Here is a 15,582-nt window from a genome sequence, read left to right on the forward strand (position 1 = left end):
AGCAGAAATGTTCAATTTTTACCAAACTTCAAAAGTAAACAAATCGTGCCAAGCGTGCAATACACGTCAACTGGTGAGTCTAATATTCTTTCACAAGTGCACCAATAATATTTATACCATTTTTTACACTAATGCAGTAGTCTGCATAACAGTAAATCTTATATTTTTTGTGAAAATAAAAATTCAAAGTGGAAAGCAAAAGAATACAAGAGGGGCCTTGAGACATGACTAATGACTAGAGGAAATGTCATTTTAGTGCCAGGAATGTCTTTCTTGTTTATTCTGGACCCTATTCGGAAATTGGCATCTTTTGAAATTTGTGTGAAATTGGCAAAATTGCTAAATTCTGACCACTGTACTGGATAGTTGAATTTCATAAATGAGTGGTTTCTTGCACCCATTCGATAGAAAAAATGGAGTTCTAGCGAAATATTCATGTTTTTTGTCGACTAGTACAGTGAAATTGGCCGAAAATGGGGCTCAAAGTGGGCAAAATCGCCGATGCGTAAACATCGCCGAGACCGCTAACTTTGCGAGAGCATAATTCCGTAAGTTTTCTATCAAATTTCAAACTTTTGGTGTCTTTATGATCGGGAAAAGATTCTCTATCTTTTCATAAGAGAAAATAATTTTTTTTTTTTAAATTTGGCCGACCCTGAGAACGAGTTTCGGAGAGGGCCTGTCGACCCTCAAAGGGTTAAAAGCTCGAGTGAGTTTTCGTCAGAGCTGCCTCCTGGTGTTATCACTGCAACAACATTTGCTATATTCCTCCATTTTAGGTGCCTTAAGTTGAATTCCCCCAGGAGCAAGATGTTGGGGGCAGGAGCTGGCAGATTTTCCAGACAGTGGTCAATTTTTAACAGCTGTTCCTGGAATTGCTGGGACGGTGCATCCGGAGGCTTGTAGACTACCACAATGACTAGGTTTTGGTTCTCGATCTTTACTGCTAAAACTTCCACTACATCATTTGAGGCATTTAGCAGTTCTGTGCAAACAAGTGACTCTGCAATATACAGGCCAACCCCCAACCCCCTTTTGCCTGTTCACTCTGTCGCATCTGTATAGGTTGTAACCTGGGATCCATATTTCGTTGTCCAAGTGATCCTTTATGTGGGTCTCTGTGAAAGCCGCAAACATTGCATTTGCCTCTGCAAGCAGTCCACGGATGAAAGGTATTTTGTTGTTCGTTGCTGGCTTTAGACCCTGTATATTTGCAAAGAAGAATGTCATCAGACTGGTGGTACTGGGGGAGGGACTTTCTTTTCCGACATTAGTATCTGTATCTGTTGGTTTGGAGTGAAGGCCACCTAGTCGTTGGCCACCTAGCCTATACTCTGTCTGAGGTCTTCTTTGCCCTTCTCTGATCTTCATGACTTTGCATTTGCGGGACCACATGTCCAACCTGTCCAGGTCTCTTTGAAGGCCTGCCTGATCCTCATCTGATTTAATTCTCCTCATTAACTTCACATCATCTGCAAACAGGGACATCTCTGAGTCTATCCCTTGCATCATGTCATTCACATATACCAAAAATAGCACTGGTCCTAGGACCGACCCCTGTGGGACCCCTCTCGTCACAGGTGCCCACTGTGATACCTCACCACGTACCATGACTCGTTGTTGCCTCCCTGTCAGGTATTCTCTGATCCATTGAAGTGCCCTTCCCATGAGGAACTGTGTCGAAGGCCTTCTTGCAGCCCAAAAAGATGCAATCAACCCACCCCTCTGTCTCATCTCTTACTTCTGTTACTTTATCATAAAACTCCAGAAGGTTTGTGACACAGCATTTGCCTTCCATGAAACTGTGCTGGTTGTCATTTATACTTTTATTCTGTTCCAGGTGCTCCACCACTCTCCTGATAATCTTCTCCATGAGTTTGTATACTATATACATCAGTGACACTGTTCTATAGTTTAGCACCTCTTTTCTGTCTCCTTTTTTAAAAATAGGCACTACATTTGCCATCTTCCATACCTCAGGTAGTTGCCCAGTTTCAAGGGATGTGTTGAAGTTTGTGGTTAATGGGACACACATCATTTCTGCTCCCTCTCTAAGGACCCATGGGGAGATGTTGTCTGGTCCCATTGCCTTTGAGGTATCAAGGTCACTTCGCAGTGAGTATGAGTGTGTGTGTGTGTGTGTGTGTGTGTGTGTGTGTGTGTGTGTGTGTGTGTGTGTGTGTGTGTGTGTGTGTGTGTGTGTGTGTGTGTGTGTGTGTGTGTGTGTGTGTGTGTGTGTGTGTGTGTGTGTGTGTGTGTGTGTGTGTGTGTGTGTGTGTGTGTGTGTGGCCAAATAGGTAAAGCTGGTCAATTAGCATGAACTCGTTTAAATTAAGTCCTTTCTAAAAAAAAATTCCTTATACGTTTAAAGATATATTTTTTCATTTGTTTAATTGTAAAAATTAATAATTTTGTGCCAAAAGAACCTTAGAAAACTTACCCAACCTTATTATAACAAGCACAATTTAATTTAGCCTACTCCAACTAAATATATGTTAGATAAGTTTACACTAATTTAATAATAAACAAACACAATTTAATATATTTTTTTTCATTAGGTTAAGAATGACTTTTGCAAAATTACTGCATACACAAATTTTTGCTTGCCTTATTCAGCAAGAAGAGCATTGCTAAAGCCAAAATGGCAAGTTTTACCTATTTGGCATGAGAGAGAGAGAGTGACAGAGAGAGAGACAGCGAGCGCGCACACAGCACGCACACACAGCACGCACGCACGCACGGCATGCACACACAGCATGCACACACAGCATGCACACGCGCACACACGCGCACACACACACGCACGCACACAGGAGCTTGGACTCGACCCCTGCAACCTCAACTAGGTGAGTACACAGTCTGGAACCCACACCTAGCCAAGCACGTAAAGAAACTAGAGAAAGTGCAAAGGTTTGCAACAAGACTAGTCCCAGAGCTAAGAGGTATGTCATATGAGGAGAGGTTAAGAGAAATCAACCTGACAACACTGGAGGACAGGAGAGAGAGAGGGGACATGATAACGACATGCAAAATACTGAGAGGAATTGACAAGGTGGACAAAGACAGGATGTTCCAGAGATGGGACACAGCAACAAGGGGACACAGTTGGAGTTGAAGACACAGATGAATCACAGGGATGTTAGGAAGTATTTTTTCAGCCACAGAGTAGTCAGGAAGTGGAATAGTTTGGGAAGCGATGTAGTGGAGGCAGGATCCATACATAGCTTTAAGCAGAGGTATGATAAAGCTCACGGTTCAGGGAGTGTGACCTAGTAGCGACCAGTGAAGAGGCGGGGCGAGGAGCTTGGACTCGACCCCTGCAACCTCAACTAGGTAAGTACAACTAGGTGAGTACGTACGTACACACACACACACACACACACACACACACACACACACACACACACACACACACACACACACACACACACACACACACACACACACACACACACTCACACTCACACTCACACTCTCTCTCTCTCCAAGGATTAACTAATTATTTTATTTTTATGCTTGTCTTATTTTTTTTTTTTACATACTGTTATTGAATGTATGGTATGGGATTTGAGCAGACTTGCACGGCTGAAACCTTAGGCATCAGTGCTTAGTGAAGAGATACTGTTGTCAAGTAAATTTGTAGTGCAATAAATCTTTCATATAATGCTTCACCCATTCAAACATGTGTCAGTGAGTTGAATCACAAGCCTACAGGGTTAGTGCCATGAATAATTTGCCGTAATGACTTTAACAGAGCCCTGCAGTAGGCCTATTGGCCAATACTAGACAGGTCCTACCAGCACAAAACCACTCTTGCTCGTGAACCTGTCCAACCCATTATTTTAAGCCACCAAAATTACTCATTTCAGTGACCCTACTTGGTAGTTTGTTCCACTCATAAGAACATGATGAGTTTACACTACAGCAAACAGGTCTATTCTCATGATCTTACACACTTAATTAACCGTCCAACTTACATTTACGGTGCCCCGTGGCCTGGTGGCTAAAACTCGCGCTTCACATGGCGAGGGTCTGGGTTCGATTCCCAGTGATGGTAGAAACATTGGGCGTGTTTCTTTACACCAGTTGTTTATGTTTCCCATCAGTATAAAATGGGTGCCTGGGTGTTAGTAGACTGGTGTGGGTTGCATCCTGGGACAAAACTGACCTAATTTGCCCGAAATGCTATGAATAGCAAGCGACTTTCTGATGTCAGCTAGGCCTGTATACCTTGTACATGTATTTGTAGTAAATAAAGATATTATGATTATACAGTGGACCCCCAGTTTACAACATTATTTCATTCCAGAAGTATGTTCAGGTGCCAGTACTGAACGAATTTGTTCCCATAAGGAATATTGTGAATTAGATTAGTCCATTTCAGACTCCCAAACATACACGTACAAACGCACTTACATAAATACACTTACATAATTGGTCGCATTGGGAGCTGATCGTAAAGCGGGGGTCCACTGTATATTAGTATTAACGCTACCTTAAGGTCTCACCTAAGTGACCTACCTGCTTATGTTCCATCCACCTACACGTCTATTGCCATCTACAACTATCGCCAAAGCTTTCGTACAGCCTTTTTAAATCTAAATTTATCCTTCTTAATACATTGTTGAGAGTCCTGTCTTTGCTAGATATTTTCAGCCCAATTTATTTCACCAGTATTAATTCAATTTTTATGAGTACATTTCAGTTATATTTCCTGTAATTCAATGCCTTCTCTGAGTGCAAATTCAATGCTCTCATCCCATATTCATACAAAAGATTTTTAATACTAGGTGTTTATTTTGTCATCCTTCTGAAGAATACGCAGGTATTTCTACAAGTTGTGTGTTGACAGCAGTGAGTGTCCCCCTTCACTGATCAATAACTACCTCAACATGCAACCCATTCTCAAACCACTGGTGTTAACTGTGCAGATAAAAAGATTTTGTTCAGCCTCTGTTGATCAGCCCATCCTTCAGTTCACCATACCTAACCTATCCATGTTTTTATAATTTTGGTTGATAATTATATATAAATGTTAACATTTGTTAACTAACACAAATTTAAGCTGATTAACCCTTTGACTGTTTCAGTCGTATATATACGTCTTACGAGCCACTGTTTTTGACGTATATATACTCGTAAATTCTAGCGGCTTCAAATCAAGCAGGAGAAAGCTGGTAGGCCCACATGTGAGAGAATGGGTCTGTGTGGCCAGTGTGCACCATATAAAAAAAATCCTGAACCACGCACTGCATAATGAGAAAAAAAAACTTTTTTTAATTAAAATGCCAACTTTGTGGTCTATTTTCATATAGTATTTATGGTTGTATTCTCATTTTCTTGGTCTCATTTGATAGAATGGAAAGTATATTATAGAAATAGAGGTGATTTTTATTGGTTTTACCATGAAAAGAACCTTGAAATGGAGCTCAAACTAGGGGAAATGTTTTATTTTTGCCGATGTTCAAAAGTAAACAAATGATGTCATTTTCCAATAAATGTCCAAGTAGCCATTCTAATATGCAGTCATGAATGGGTTGACATTATTTATACAATTATTACAATATTGCAGTAGTCTGCATAACAGTAAATCTTTTATTTTTTGTTTGAATAAAAATTCAGAATAGAAAGCAAGAATAATATCAGAGGGGCCTGGAGATGCAACTGATGAACATAGAAAATGCTATTTTAGAGCCAAGAATGTCTGCATTGTTCATTCTGGACCCTATTTTGAAATTGACATTTTTTAATTTTCGTGAAATTGGCCAAATTGCAAATTTCTGACCACGTTATTGGGTAGTTGAAATCGGCAAATGGGCAGTTTCTTGTACTCAATCGATAGAAAAATGGAGTTCTAAAGAAATAGCTATGAGTTTGGTCGACTGGAACAATGGAATTAGCTGAAAATAGGGCTCAAAGTGGGCAAAATCGCCGATTCGTAAATACCGCCGAGGTCGCTAACTTCATGAGAGCGTAATTCCGTCAGTTTTCCATCAAATTTCGTTCTTTTGGTGTCATTACAATTGGTAAAAGATTATCATTTCATAAGAATTTTTTTTTTTGAGGGGGGAGGGGGATGGGATATTGCGACATCAGGGGACACCTCAGGATTTTGGGTTGCGACATTCAACGGGTAAACTGAGAATAAAGAATATTAAAAAAAAAAAATCAAGGATGCAGAAATGAATGAAGGGTAATTTGTCAAAAAAATGCTCACTAATGTATGTTGCATTATCAAATGTACGGCATCCATTTATTCCAATTTGCTTATGGTTAAACAAACATTTTCATAGGTTTATGTAAGCTAACAGAAGTGTGACATTGGGAACGTTAAAAGAAAATCATTGTAGGAGAATAAGGGCAGGACATAGCAGCACCAAATCTTGTACTGTACATCCCACAATGGTAATTCCTCAAATTAATGTCTGTATACTAAAAACCAATTCCGAATTGATTAAGGTTATAGTAAAGAAGAATAATAAGGTACTATATCATGACTGAGACAATACACAAACAACCCACACATAAGAGACCAACTTATGACAACATTTTGATACAATGTGACTAGTTAATAGTCCAAGTCAGACCGAAACATTGTTACAAGATTCAGTCTCTTATGTGCAGATTGACTGTACAAAGATATAGTATTAAATGGAAGTTCTTTATTATTAAAATGATCAGTAACTAAAAAACAGTGTTTTGGTGTTTTAGTTAAATGATAACGTTGTCCACAACAAGCAAATTATATCGTCCTTTTTTTTTTTCATTCAACTGTTTCCTACCGATAAGTGTGATCCAAAGAAAAAAATATCATTGCTTTCCCTATATCTATTGTTTTAGAAGAGCACGTAAGTCACCAACCCTAACATATCCACCCACCTTCCAATATTCAAGAAATTTACTTCCCAGCATTCAAAACACAAGTGAAGTTACCCGATTTTCTTTAATCCCTTAATACTGTATTACCTTGTTCACTCACAAGACATTCAGTCTCATGAACCACTTGCCTCAGTTCCTATCTAACACACCGATTTATGTCTAGACGTTCATTTACCTCTCCACTCCCTCTTTCCAACCCTTATTCTCTACCCTCACACCTCCTTCCATCCACCACATTTTTATACTCTATCAATTCACAATGCTTAAATTTTTCTACATGATCAAACTATGTCAACAGCTCATCTTCAGCACTAGCCATTACAATTTTCATACTAGTGCCGCCTCTCAACTACTTCATTTCTTGTTCTCTGCCTAACTCGCACTAACCACTGATCTCAAACATTTCCCATTTGTCCAACTTCCTCTCATTTAAAGACCATTCTTGAAGTACAAACTAAAGTTTCATACAGACTGTATGCCCGTCACGCTGTCACAAAAAGATGTCATTTGAAAGGACAAACAAGTTCGTATCAGGTTTGTCAGTGTGCATTACTACTTAATATACTAACTTTCCTACTCTAGAGATTTACAAGATGGTTGCCAAAAAACTGCATTTTTTATACAAATAATCAATTAATGGTATATTAACCTTAGTTTAATCACTGTTCATATAGTATTAACAACACATTCTGGTATTTCTTTAACAGTGATTAAAATAATATCTGATGAATATGAAGGTACAAATTTGAGTGTACATGTATATTGTCTTATTGGCGCAAAACACGTAATAACATTAATTCTTGCTAGCATGTACATCTGAACCTTATTTCACATATTCTTTATTATTCTTGGTTTTATTTTAATACAGTATGATTGTTTTTGAGAAATTACAGAATAACTCATTAACTCTTATACCATAAGTACATTGGAATACTTACTACTATTACGTGGAATAATCAGTTATTTGAATTAGAATCATTCCTGTGTAAAGACACAAAATTATTTTATTTAACCTTGCAAATAACACAAACCCTGCAACTTTAGTCTTAACAGAAGAACGTCTCTCTTACCAAATGTTTCAGATTCACAATATCCATAAAAACGGCGAATCTTTTGTCTAAAATTTTTGAGAGCAAGCAAATCAACAAAGAAATAATCTGCAGTGAGAGTTTAGTTATTACCGGCATCACCAATCACACTAAAGCGTAGCTATGAAGGTCAAATAAAAATTATATAAAAATTTAAAAAATATCTGTAAATACAAAAACTACAAAATTAAAAAACACCGAAGAAGAAAAAACTACATATTATATATAGTGATTAGGATGAAAAAAATCAAGTAGTGATGGTGCACTACAATCCCACATGTGTTAGAAAGCCAGTTGGTCAGCCCAAAACCACGCTAAGTCAGCAGTCACATGCAACACGAGACAAAAAAAAAAAAAGGTAAATCTTTGCTTTATCCATAATCTTATATTTTTAGATACTACTAAGATGATTGCTGCATTCATATAAACACTGTGTATTCAGGAAGAAGGAAAACTGTGATATGATTATGAAAAGTAATATTCAACATTTATGCAATATAATTTTATGCCGAGATACAATTCAGTGAGTGAGAAGGAGGCTACTACATCACCCACTACTTGCGATGTAACCTAGTTTGAGAGAAACTAAGTGTTTAGAATGAGGATTGACAATTGCACTAAGGATCCATCATGTCCCTATCCTTAAAAAGTCAAAACAATGTAGAATCTAAAATCTTTGCCTACCAAGGTGCTGTGTGTGTGTGTGTGTGTGTGTGTGTGTGTGTGTGTGTGTCTGTGTGTGTGTGTGTGTATGTGTGTGTGTCTGTGTGTGTGTGTGTGTATGTGTCTGTGTGTGTATGTGTCTGTGTGTGTGTGTGTGTGTGTGTGTCTGTGTGTCTGTGTGTGTCTGTGTGTGTGTCTGTGTGTGTGTCTGTGTGTGTGTCTGTGTGTGTGTCTGTGTGTGTCTGTGTGTGTGTCTGTCTGTGTGTGTGTCTGTCTGTGTGTGTCTGTCTGTGTGTCTGTCTGTGTGTGTGTCTGTCTGTGTGTGTGTCTGTCTGTGTGTGTGTCTGTCTGTGTGTGTGTCTGTCTGTCTGTGTGTCTGTGTGTGTGTCTGTGTGTGTGTCTGTGTGTGTCTGTGTGTGTGTGTCTGTGTGCGTGTCTGTGTGTGTGTCTGTGTGTGTGTCTGTGTGTGTGTCTGTGTGTGTGTGTGTGTGTGTGTGTGTGTGTGTGTGTGTGTGTGTGTGTGTGTGTGTGTGTGTGTGTGTGTGTGTGTGCGCATGCGTGCACTCACCTATTTGTACTTGCCTATTTGTGGTTGCAGGGGTCGATTCACAGCTCCTGGCCCCACCTCTTCACTGATTGCTACTAGGTCCTCTCTCTCCCTGCTCCCTGAGCTTTATCAAACCTCATCTTAAAACTATGTATGGTTCCTGCCTCCACTACATCAGTTACTAGGCTATTCCACTGCCTGACAAATCTATGACTGAAGAAATACTTCCTAACATCTCTTTGACTCATCTGAGTCTTCAACTTCCAATTGTGGCCCCTTGTTTCTGTGTCCCATCTCTGGAACATCCTGTCTTTGTCCACCTTGTCTATTCCACACAGTGTTTTATATGTCGTTATTATGTCTCCCCTGATCCTCCTGTCCTCCAATGTCGTCGGGCCAATTTCTCTTAACCTTTCTTGGTAGGACAATGCTGATGCTGCATGGAATACCAGGATCCTCAGGATACCACGATGGCACCTCCAGAATCAACCGAGCCAGGCTCAGTCAACCAAAGAGATAGGCGACCAGAAACGCACGTGCGGAGCTAAATTTTAAAGTAACACGAATTAAGCGCAAGAAAAAAAATTCAAACCTGTTTCCCTGGGCAAGTAAAAATCAGTGTTTACCCTCTTAGGAAATTTAAAGAAAATCGTTCTCAAAAGTAAAGCTCTGCCTCATAGTACATCTTCTAAAACTTCTCTACTACTTTAACTGTCTAGGTCAGTATATTGCCACTGCCACATTTACTTTAAAAATTAGGTGTAACTGGACTAATGGCTCTCTGAGCCTGAGTCGGTGCTGTTTTGGTAATCTACAGTTGGAATAATGTTTCTTTTTAAAGCTGGCAGCCCAGGAGTTGTCCAAACACAATAATGGGAAATGAGCATATCTGGCTTAGCCAGGTAAGCCTATCATCACCGAAATACTGATGAGTGATTCCTTCAGTAAAATTTAGATTCTGTATCGTTTTAGCCATCAAATCTTTAATAGGGAAGATTCAAGCAAGTCGCTGATCTCAAATCTTACTACAGACAGTCAAACCTCGGTTTTTGTATGGCCTAGTTTTCGTATGAATCAGTTTTTGACGACTTTTTTTGTCAAAATTGTCCCAGTTTTCATACATCTGCTCAGTTTTCGTACAGTTGAAAATGATCTGTGCCAAACTTGTCCACCTGCCCGCGTGACTCAGCAACTCATTTCCCGGAATTGAGCGCCCACACAAAACATCCCATGCATTCGTGACTCAGTCTGCCTTTGTTTCTCCTTGAGTGAGCATCACCCTGCACATTCATCTGAAAGATTTGGTAATAATCCATTGTTTTTTGTGCTTGTTTGAGTGCGACTGCTAAATAAGCCACCATGGGGCCAAAGAAAGTTCCGAGTGCCAGCCCTTTGATAAAGAAGGTGAGAAACATGATAGAATTCAAGAAAGAACTCGTAGCAAAGTATGAAAGTGGTGTACGCTTGGCCGATCTTGCCAGGATGTAGGGGAAGTCCGTATCAATGATCAGTTCCATCCTGGTGACGAAAAAACAATTCAAGGAAGCTGATGTTGTGAAAGGGGTAAATGTGCTAACCAAACAGATCACAAACAATCGAAGATGGCGAGTTGTTGCTGGTGTGGATCAATGAAAAATAGCTGGAGATAGTGTTTTGGAGGCGATAATTTGCCAAAAGGCAAGGCAGTTGCAGGCGGATCTCGCAAAGAAAATGCCTGGAATGAGTGCTGCTGTTAGTGAATTTAAGGCCAGCAAAGGCTGGTTCAACAATTTCAAGAAGCGAACTGGAGTACACAGTGTGGTAAGGCATGGCGAGGCTGAAAGTTCAGAGAAACGTGGTGCCGAAGAATTTGTTGATGAATTCATGGAGTACACAGAGGCTGAAGGATTCCTCCCCCAATAAGTCTTCAATTGTGATGACACAGGCCTCTTTTGGAAGAAGAGGCCAAAGAGGACCTATATCACACAGGAGGAAAAGGCACTGCCAGGACACAATGGCAATTACAATGCCTTGTCCCATTTTAGGCAAATCTTAGAGATGCCAGAAACAGACCTCTTTGGACAGATTTTTTTGTGCGACAAGGGTCCAGTGACTCAAGCTGGTCCTAGTGCCAGTTAAAGAAAAAGAAGGGAAGTAACCCCGGATAGGGCCTTGATACCTGAATTCTTTATGAAGGGGGATTTCCCTTCCAAACAATAACCTCTCCTCCTCCCTCTCCCCTCCTTGCCATCTTCCATATGCTAACAAGTGTCTTCAATAAAGTTAAAAGTGATGTTAAATGTTCATTTATCCATTTCATTAGTCATTTACATTTCTCATTGTTTAATGTATGTAAAACCATAGTTATTCTCTGTAAAATGTTTTTTCTTTTTTTTGTTAATATTTTTGGGTGTCTGGGACAGATTAATTGGATTTACATTATTTCTCATTGGAAATATTGCTTCAGTTTTCGTATGATTTGGTTTTCGTTGGACTTTTTTAAATGGATTAATCACAAAAACCGAGGTTCCACTGCAAAATTTACAGATGTGCTGTCACAAGAAGCAAGAGCAACTTAGTTCTGCCCTATTATCTATGCTCTTAATCCCTTCAAAGAAGTTCTTTGATGCAGATGAAGGCTCTTGATCTAAGGAATTGGATATAACCTCTCCTTTCATATCACCCATACTGGCTGTCTACTATCTCATCCTGGACAGAGGACAATCTTTGGGCTTTGGTTCTTCCCAAAACTTAAGTACTCAGACATCTGAGTTCTTGCATGGCTGTGGCATTTCAAATGCATTCAGGTTTCTTGATCAACAGAACAGGAAGGATTAACCTGAAGAACTTTTACCATTCAAAAGTGACTGCCTCAGAAGGAAAGTAAACAGATAAGGCCCTGAACTGCAGAGCACTATCCCTGATATTTAGGGGCATAATAATAACTTAGAAGAGCCCCTATACAATACTGATTTTTAATCAAACACCAGCAATGGCCTGTAAATGGAAAAGCTTGTGATACAAACTTGATGGACTGTAATAACAGGTTGATTAAAATTATACAGAACAAGGAAGGGAAGACAGACTGCACATCCCTGTATGGTCACACGACCTTTGTTATTGTATCACAAACAATAGTAGTTTAAAAACATTAGCAAATAAACATTGGTCTTGACAAGATTGAAGTTGCTGCAAAGCATAAATGAACACCTGAAAATGAGAAGCAAGAGAATAACAGAAAGCAGAAAACCCAAACAGGAGCAAAATAGTAATAACAGGCCCACCATAAATATTATACAAGAAACAAGTCAAATGAAAATCAAATGAAGCATTTATTTAAAAAAAAAAAAAAAATTGCCATCAGTGGTATGACACACAGGTACAAACTGTTAATAGTATAATAATAATTTAACAACGTCCATACTATGCTTACCATTTTTGGCAATAAGCTAACGATGGAATATACATATAGATGTAAAGATACTCATTGGTGTATAAAAGATATCAACTGTTTGCATTCTAAATAAAAATTCTAGAAATAACTTTGTCTGGGAGACATTTTTCTTTAGATATATGGAGGAAAGAATGAGGATTTTTTTTTCTCACAGGGAACATGTTGAACCCATGAGGAAGAGAGGAGCAGAAATGAATTAACCAGATTATATTCTGTATTCTCTCTCAGTTAGTTAAATATTTATTGGATTATATACATTGCCCTTTATTGGACACTGACTACTATATATCGATTATCCTACTTAATGTCACTTAAAAGCCCCATTTCCCTAGGGCACAACTCATAATCTGCTAAAAGTAGGTACCTATTTGCTGCTTGATGAACAAGGACAACAGGAATAATACTTATTAATAATACTTATTAGTGAGCCTGGGTTCTTTCAGCTGTGACCCGAGCACTACTACTCAGTAGACACAGGATTACTAAACAGACAAGGGAACCATACCCCATGTTCAAGTCAGACAAGGGAAAGTGAATATACATGAAATGTAATTATGTGAATCCGTTTATATCTGGAGCTCTGTGAGAGAGTGAACTATACCATCTAATCACTTAAACTATGATAAATTACCTCCTGAGCTTCAAACAATAAGGGGAGATGACCAAGAGAGATTCGTTCAGAAAGAACTAAATAGGAACAAGGAAAGGCTATGGTTCTAAACCGCAAAGACAGCAAACTTGGAAACAAGAGAGCTTGTAGTACTAAACCAAATAGGGAACAAAGCAGGAGAGCTGAAATTAATGAATTGTGTAGTGACTGAAGTTAACTGATGAGTAAACCCTGCCAGTGAATAAATAAGTGTATGTGAATTATGTTTGGTACCAGATCACCAAGTTCTGACTAAATATTCTGATTACTGTACTTGAATTCAACTATCTGTGAAAATGAAAGTGTCAGTAAAAGAAATAACTTTACAACCTTTCAAGAAAATTTAAGTAGAAAAATTTAGGCACTATATACATCACGAATACAACAGTTTTACTCATATATTAGGAATAAATCAAAATATTTCCAATGCTTTTAATACTAGAAAAGATGCTCCATATCATTTAATTATGAATAAACAAGGATTATATCAAGAAAGGAAAAAATGGGTCAGTTATGTATGGCGAGAGCTGGAAGTGTAATATATAGGAGTGAAGTTATAACTTCACATGTAATATGTGATCCGGCTCCAAATGGGGACAAAAATTAAGTCAGAGTATAGAGTATAACTACATTTCAGTGTACAAATGGGACCCTCTTCTGTAGGCAAGTTTCAGTGTGAGACTGAAATAGACAGCCCTCCTATCTCACTTAATTTCTGTCACCATCTAGTTTGAATCCCATTGACTAAGTGATTATGAATGCAGATATCAAAATATAATATTATAGTTTGTTTTTTACTGTTAGTATAAATACATATCGAAATGAAGAGCTGGAATTTTAGCATTTTCAGTACATCTTATTACAACAAAAATCATTTCAAGCAAAGATTTACCACTAGTATTCTATGATGTCGTTGCCGCAAAATAAGTCAGTCAGAACTACACGTGTACCTCAAAATTACAAATATGCAACTGGAGTATTTACAAGATAAAAACTACATCTTAATTCTTTATGTAATAAAAACTGACATAAAAGCAAATTGCAAATTCCCTTTCAAAAATTGTGCAACAATGCTCAAACACATTCATAGCTAGTTATATTTAATCTTAAGCAAATCATTTCACTTTTTTTATTATTATTTTTTTTTTATTAAACATTAAGTGGACCTGCTGCCATTAAAATATCAAGAATACTAAATTGGCAGGAATATCACCCAATGTCACCTGCCTTGAAATATTTTTTGAAGGTGTAAATGAAGGCTGTGAACTTGATTAGAGTGTAAAACACAATTTCTGGAGAAGCGAAAATTATTCCAGCAGAAGTACAACCTATATTTGTTTTAAGAAACCAAAAATCATATATAATGACTTGCCTATACCTTGAAACCCACATAACCCCCTCCATTCTTTTTCGTAGAATCAAGACTGGTTCCTGTGGTTCTACCAGTCTAAGTAGTAACAGATTCAATCACAATACTGCCATAGTTCCTTCATTTCTACTGTACCTGAAACTCTTAACACAATAGTCTTTCTGAAATTAAGATACAGTATGCTGTTTAGGGTATTTACTGAGAAAATTCTAATCATTTAGCAGCTTTATAGCTTTGCCCAAAATGTTACGTGTATCTTGTTTTCTGTTTAAACCAGTACATGACAGTTAACTTATCATTGTAATAATTATGTACTTTTAAAAATGAAATTATTATTTTTATTACTATATTATTATGTGAATGATGAATGCAGTTTCTTCTTATTGATATAGTTTAAAGCCAGTTTTAAAATAGAATGCTATGCTATCCCATTTCTGTGTACACTATAGTCTTTGGATAGCACCTAACCCGTAAGGGTTATATAGCTCTTGGAAATCAAAAAAGTCATGGTTGATATGTGGAAAGGGTAACTGGTATTCCTTGGAACAAAAGCCCTTCACCAGCATTAAGGCACCTTGAAACAAGAGCCCTTCACCAGCATCAAGGCACCTCGGAACAAGAGCCCTTCACCAGCATCAAGGCACCTTGGAACAAGAGCCCTTCACCAGCATCAAGGCACCTTGGAACAAGAGCTCTTTACCAGTATCAAGACACCTTGAAACAAGAACCCTTTGCCAGCATCAAGGCACCTTGGAACAAGAGCCCTTTACCAGTATCAAGACACCTTGGAACAAGAGCCCTTTACCACCATCAAGGCACCTCAGAACAAGAGCCCTTCACCAGCATAAGGCACCTTGGAACAAGAGCCCTTCACCAGCATTCCGTGGAAATTTCTCAACCATACTCAGATTCGCATCAATGTAAAGGATCTAACTACAATATTATTTATGTTCT

General features: G+C 38.4%; 1 protein-coding gene across 1 annotated transcript in view; it reads right to left on the reverse strand.

Moving 5' to 3' along the window:
- Positions 1 to 15,582, reverse strand: part of Pgant9 (polypeptide N-acetylgalactosaminyltransferase 9) — a gene marked incomplete in the record, with an annotated part of 429,187 nt that overhangs the window by 28,673 nt on the left and 384,932 nt on the right.

This window comes from Cherax quadricarinatus, chromosome 40 (assembly GCF_038502225.1).
Source record: "Cherax quadricarinatus isolate ZL_2023a chromosome 40, ASM3850222v1, whole genome shotgun sequence".
In the NCBI taxonomy this organism is placed as follows: Eukaryota; Metazoa; Arthropoda; class Malacostraca; order Decapoda; family Parastacidae; genus Cherax; species Cherax quadricarinatus.